Genomic DNA, 7167 nt, shown 5'->3' with positions numbered 1-7167 from the left:
ATTCCAGCCATTGCACCCAAGGTCCCAGACACACAAGTGAGGTCATTCCGTTCCATTGAGTCCAGAATGCAGCTGCATGAGTGGGGTCAGGCGAGACCAACATAAGAACTGTCCTTTAAACTCACAGAATGGATAAATAATTAATTGTTGATGTTTTAAAAGTGTTGCTCCATAGTGTCCAACCCTTTACAACCCCATGGACTTTAGCCCTCCAGTCTCCTCTGTCTATGGGGATTTCCAATGTTTTAAGCTACTAAATTTTGAGAAGTTTATTATGCAGCAATAGATAACTGATATGTTTACACAAGAAATCATTGAGTGCTTTTGCTTTCCACTTACCCAAAGGGTTGTACCCTTTGCAATAGTGAAATATTTACCTTCCAACCTTCTCCCCCTGCCCTGGGCGGAGAAAGTCCAGCTATCTTGTAGTGCCAATCAGCTGTATCACTGCTAAGAATGCATGCCCAGCATGGGAATAAGCTGCTCAAGTCAGGAAACTAGACCCCTATTTAAGTGACAACTGTCATAGAAAAACAGGATGTCTGAAACTGACACCGGGAATAGTGTGTTCTTCGGTGGCTGGTATCTTACTGCCTGATACTGGGAGGAAGTTACAAGCCAAAGGGAAACACAATGGCAGAGGAAAGAGGCCAGGTGGTGGGCTGTCTATGGAGGCAAGAGACAAACAAAATACTAACATCCATCGCCAAGAAGTTCTTTGTGTTTTCAATATCTTCTCTTGGGTTTTTGGATTTCTAGGTGCATGCGTGTGTGCTAAGTCGTTTCGGTCATGTCCGACTCTTTGTGACACCGTGGATGGTAGCCCACCAGGCTCCTCTGTCCATGGGATTCTCCAGGCAAGAATATTGGAATGGGTAGCCATTCCCTTCTCCAGGGATCTTTCTGACCCAGGGATGGAACCTGTGTATTTCCAGGTAGTAAGACATTAACAGAACTACAGAAATAAATTCATTCCAACAAACCACTGTGAGCGTTCATTAAGTGCCACACCCTGGGGAAGGGGAGGCAACAAAAAAGAATACAATTTCTGCCCTCCAGGAGGTCAGTTCAGAGTGGTTCAAGTCTGGAAGCCTCGGTTGCAAGTCGCAAGGTGTGTATACATGCTAAGGAATCTGCTGCTGCTGTGATGTTTTAGCTCTGGAATGAACAATTTCTCCATGAAGCCCTGGTTCACTAATAAGATATACTAGTGGCCAATAATCACATAAAAGAGATGCTCCAGAACATTAATCATCAGGAAATTCATATTAAAACCATAATGATATACCATTACACTCAGTAGAATGGCTAAAATTAAGAGAAGGACAATAACATCATTGACAAAAATATGGATGACTAAAATGCTCATATATTGCTATTGGAACCACTTTGGGGGAAATTGGAAGTTTTAAAAATAAATCTGTATTGTAAAGTTTTATATTTACCATGTGGCCTAGAAGCTTTACTCGCATGCATTAACCTAAGAGAGATGAGAATCTACATCCACACACAGACTTGTATATGAATTTTCATAGTCACTTTATTCATAATAGTAAAAAACCTGGAAACACGCAGATGTCCATCACCGGATGACTGGATCAAGAAATTGTGGTATACCCATACGGTGGACCGCTATTCTGTAATAATAGAAATGAACTCTGATACACATGACAACAAAGACTAATCTCAAAAAACCTTGAATCAAAAAAGCCAGACACAAGGAATATACACAGACAGAAAGGAATATTCCGGTATTTTGCAGTTGTAACTTACCCATAATGCTGTAATAAATAACCCTGTGCCTATGTAGTTTTGTATTGTTCGAGGTGTCTTTTGAGCTTAAATTCTTAGGAATGGGATTTCTGGCTCACAAGGTACGTGATAGGTATTACCAACTTCCTCTCCACAGGGCTGTACTCGTTTGTATTATTACCTGCAATATATGAAGAGTCCCTGGATCATCACCACCTTGCCAACCATATACGTTGCTACACTTGAACTTTTGCTAATTTGATGGGTACAGAATGGTTTTTCACTGTAGTTTCAATTTGTATGTCTCTTGCAGTGAGTGAAGTTGAACTTCTTTTCATGTAAAAGTATGTGGTACAGACTTTTGCCCTCCACCCTATAAAATCTTTCATTTGTAGGGCCCCTTCTTGTCTGACCAAGTCCTAGCATCTTATTTCAAGTCACTGAGAGAGAATCTGATTGGCTCACCTATCTGTGATTTAGTTGCTACCCCAGGTGCGTTCAGCTCTGATCAGCTGTCTATTCATGTCCTACATGAGAGGCCTGATGGGAATCCTAAGAAGGCAGCAAGCGGTCATTGTATGTAAGATATTGGGTGAATATCAGCACTGAAAACGGGTGTTGGAGCCCAGATGACCCTAAAGCTAATGCAGTCTGACAATTCAGTACATATTTTTCACAGAGTACCTGCTATGTGTAAATACTGATCTAGACACCATGAAGGAGGCCATTTTTTGTATTAAAAATATATTATGGAGAATTTCAAGCAAAAATAAATGTAGAGAAAATATATAATAAAACTCCATGTACCCATCACCCAACTATAACTATCAACTCATTTCTATTTTTCACCTATACACCCCTCCCCCATGGCTTTATGTTATTTAATCTGTAAATATTTCAACTTGAATCTCCAAAAGATAAGAACTCCTAACCAAGGACATAACCATAATATCATTATTGGACCTTAAAAATTAACAATAATTGCTTCATATCAAATATTCACTCAGTTCAGGTTTGCATGTTTGGTTATTTTCATTGTTTGTTTACAGTACATCATGAGAAACGCTGGGCTGCAAGAAGCACAAGCTGGAATCAAGATTGCCAGCAGAAATATCAATCACCTCAGATATGCAGATGACACCACCCTTATGGCAGAAAGTGAAGAGGAACTAAAAAGCCTCTTGATGAAAGTGAAAGAGGAGAGTGAAAAAGTTGGCCTAAAGCTCAACATTCAGAAAACGAAGATCATGGCATCTGGTCCCATTACTTCATGGGAAATAGATGGGGAACCAGTGGAAACAGTGTCAGACTTTATTTTGGGGGGCTCCAAAATCACTGCAGATGGTGACTGCAGCCATGAAATTAAAAGACGCTTACTCCTTGGAAAGAAAGTTATGACCAACCTAGATAGCATATTCAAAAGCAGAGACATTACTCTGCCAACAAAGGTCCATCTAGTCAAGGCTATGGTTTTTCCAGTGGTCATGTATGGATGTGAGAGTTGGACTGTGAAGAAAGCTGAGCGCCGAAGAATTGATGCTTTTGAACTGTGATGTTGGAGAAGACTCTTGAGAGTCCCTTGGACTGCAAGGAGATCCAACCAGTCCATTCTGAATGCGATCAGCCCTGGGTGTTCTTTGGAAGGACTGATGCTAAAGCTGAAACTTCAGTACTTTGGCCACCTCATGCAAAGAGTTGACTCATTGGAAAAGACTCTGATGCTGGGAGGGATTGGGGGTAGGAGGAAAAGGGGACGACAGAGGATGAGATGGCTGGATGGCATCACTGACTCGATGGACGTGAGTCTGAGTGAACTCCGGGAGTTGGTGATGGACAGGGAGGCCTGGCGTGCTGCGATTCATGGGGTTGCAAAAAGTCAGACACGACTGAGCGACTGAACTGAACTGAAATAAGGTCTACATATTGCAAGTGACTGATGCACCTTTCGAGCTTCTTGTAATCTATATAGGTTTTTCCCTTTTGTCTTTCTCTTTTTTCCTTTCAACTTACATATTGAAGAAACCAGGTCAGTTGTCCTTTAGAGATTCCCACTTATGGTATTATTTAAAATATTCCCCCCTCCTCTATATTTCTTTTAAATTCAGATTTTATTTTTCCATCTGTACCTCAATGCATGTGGGATCTTAGTTCCCTGGCTAGGGGTAGAACCCATGCCTCCTGCAATGGAAGTTTGAAGTCTTAACTGGACTGCCACGGAAGTCCCCAGATTATCTATTTTTGAAAGACCCTGTCAGACAGACACAAAATGTACGGTTGTTGACAGATTGGAGAGAGTGAGGAGGCTGTGTCTGGCTCCCGGTCTCACAGCCATCGCAGTATGTTGAGTTTCTCAGAGATGGCACCAGGGCGAGTGAGAGCCGGGTAGCACTGGGTGACCCTGTGCATGGCTGCAGAAAAATAACTAAACATGGGCCAAGGAGATCCTAAGAAGCCAAGAGAAAAACATCATATGCATTTTCTGTGTGAACTTGCTGGGAGGAGCACAAGAAGAAGCACCCAGATGCTCAGTCAACGTCTCAGAGTTTTCTAAGTGTGCAGAGAGGTGGAGGACCACGTTTGCTCAAGCGAAAGGGACATTCGTAGACATGGCAAAGGCAGACAGACAAGGCCCATCATGAAGAAGAAATTAAAATTTATATCCCTCCTAAAGAGGAAACAAAAAAGCAGTTCAAAGACCCCAATGTACCCAAGAGGCCTCCTTCGGCCTTTTCCTGGTTTTGTTCTGAGTATTGTCCAAGATCAAAGGAGAACACCCTGGCCTCTTCACGGGCAAAGCTGCAAAGAAACTGGGAGAGATGTGGATTAACACTGCAGCAGATGCCAAGCATCTTGTGAGAAGACTGCTCAGCTGGAGGGAAAGTACGAGAAGAGTATTGCTGCATGCCAGGCTAAAGGGAAACTCGGTGCGGCAACAGTGAGCGCATATACTAACGTTGCAACAATGCAGATGATCAGCATGGCCCTGCACAAGGATGACATGCTAGTTCCTGAAGCTTCCGTATTTTCATAGATTATAAGATAAAGTCAAGCATTTATCTGCTGATACTTTTTAAGTTGACCTGTCTTTATACTTAGAAATATCTCTTAATAGTAGGCTTCCCTGGTGGCTCGGAGTTGGGGTTGCAAAGAGTCAGACATGACTGAGTGACTATCGCAGTGCAGCAACCAAAGGAGTCGTCAAGGCTGAAAAAAGCAAGAATAAGAAGGAATATGAGGAGAGCCCGAGAGCTGCAACCACTGAGTCTCCTGAGCCTAGAGCCCTGCAGCAAGAGAAGCTACCATAATGAGAAGCCTGTGCACTGCAACTAGGGAGTAGCCTGTGCACTGCAACTAGGGAGTAGCCTGTGCACTGCAACTAGGGAGTAGCCTGTGCACTGCAACTAGGGAGTAGCCTGTGCACTGCAACTAGGGAGTAGCCTGTGCACTGCAACTAGGGAGTAGCCCCCACTCACCACAAATAGAGAAAAGCCTGCATCAGTGAAGACCCAGTGCAGCCAGAAATAAATAAGGCAACAGTTTTTTAAAAAAGAAAATGAAGAGGAAGATGATGAATAAGTTGCTTCTAACCCAGTTTTTTTTTCTCTTGTCTATAAAGAATTTAACCCCCATGTGGACAGCTCACTCCTTTCAAAGAAAAAAACTGGAATGTAAGGCTGTGTAAGATTTGTTTTTAAACTGCACAGTGTCTTTTTTTTATATAGTTAACATACTACCAAAATGTGTCTTTAGATGGCCCTGTCCCAGTGATACTTTCAACAGCTACTAACCCTGCCTGGTACTACATGGGGGTTGCAAATTTGCCTGGAAATTTAAAGCATGTTCTTGTTGGTGCATAGCGCAAGTTAGTTATATATGGGAATGGAAGTTTTTTTCATCTTCAGTGGTCTCTGATGAAGCTTATATGAAATAATTCTTATTCTGCTAACTGAACACCACCCTGTAATTGCAAAAAAAAAAAAAAAAATTGCAGCTGTTTTGTTGACATTCTGAATGCTTCTAAACAAATACAACTTTTTATTAGTATTGTCCTTTCCGTGCTGCTGCTGCTGCTAAGTCACTTCAGTCGTGTCTGACTCTGTGCAACCCCATAGACGGCAGCCCACTAGGCTCCTCTGTCCTTGGGATTCTCCAGGCAAGAACACTGAAGTGGGTTACCATTTCCTTCTCCAATGCATGAAAGTGAAAAGTAAAAGTGAAGTCGCTCAGTCATGCCCGACTCTTAGTGACCCCATGGACTGCAGCCTACCAGGCTCCTCCGTCCATGGGATTTTCCAGGCAAGAGAACTGGAGTGGGGTGCCATTGCCTTCTCTAGTCCTTTCCGAAGGTCTGAAAATTTTCTCCTTGAGCAGAAGCTAGTCTTTTCCTTTTGCCCATTTTTGATTGCATGGATTATTACAGTGTTTTATCTTTCATATAGTTAGCTGATAAAAAGCTTTTGTCTACATACCTTGCATACTCATGATGAGGATAATAAAAGTTGAATTGAGATAGATTTCCTTCATAACCGAGGCTCAAATCTTGATCAGTTGATATCCGGTTCACAGAGCCCAGTTACACTTACAAAGTGAAAACTAACCCATCTACTCACAGCATGGGATTATTGGAATTAAGCATTTTGAAAGTCTGTCCCTGAGGGACTAGTGAAACAGTCCATGTGCTGGGCAGTTATATTTGCAGTTCCCTTGTTAAAAACCTGAGAATGTAGCCCCAGAAGTGTGAGCTTAAAATTCAAGACTGATATATTAAGTTTTTTTGTTGACATTGACAGAGGCTCTGGGAAAAAAGTGCTGGCTGTAAATATCTTTTCCTTTTTATCTAAATGTGGATTATTTAGGAAACTTGAGATGTTCCATTAAAGATACTTAATTAATTGGGTCAACTTTTAAAATTGTGTACCACACTTTAAATCAGGTATATTTTCCTATATTATGGTTTGCCCCTTTATAATCAATAGACATGAGGGAATAAGATACATAAACTTTGTATCTCAGTGTGAATTATCTGATTTATTTGAATTTGATTTTTTTAAAAAATTCAAGCTCATTCATTAGGGTCATATGTTTATCTGCTTAGCAGTTTAGAGAGCAATTTGGCAATTCTGTGGTTTTCAAGACTATCATTTTCTTAAAGTGCCAGTGTTTTAAAATAACATTCTTATAATTTAACATGCTTTTGTGATAGAGTGCTGTTTTGTTACATAATTTTGACTTGGATTCTTTCCATTTGCATTTTTATGTAATTTCAGGAGGAATACTGAACATCTGAGTCCTGGATGATGCTAATAAACTAATAACTATGTGTGTGTGTGTGTGTGCACGTGTTTGGTCATGTCCAGTTCTTTGTGACCCCATAGACTGTAGCCTACCAGTCTCCTTTGTTCATGGAATTTTCCA

General features: G+C 41.3%; 1 non-coding gene and 1 pseudogene across 1 annotated transcript; both read left to right on the top strand.

Annotated features, from left to right (window-relative positions):
- Positions 1 to 4180: 4180 nt before the first annotated feature.
- On the top strand, positions 4181 to 5057 carry LOC133248654 (high mobility group protein B1-like; annotated as a pseudogene).
- LOC133248982 (U6 spliceosomal RNA) lies at positions 4679 to 4780 on the top strand. Its single transcript, XR_009736801.1, has one exon. It is a non-coding gene; the product is annotated as a U6 spliceosomal RNA (small nuclear RNA).
- Positions 5058 to 7167: the final 2110 nt, after the last annotated feature.

This window comes from Bos javanicus, chromosome 5 (genome assembly GCF_032452875.1).
Source record: "Bos javanicus breed banteng chromosome 5, ARS-OSU_banteng_1.0, whole genome shotgun sequence".
Taxonomy (NCBI): Eukaryota; Metazoa; Chordata; class Mammalia; order Artiodactyla; family Bovidae; genus Bos; species Bos javanicus.
The sequence above is the reverse complement of the archived record's forward strand: the minus strand, read 5'-3'. Positions and strand labels throughout refer to the sequence as shown.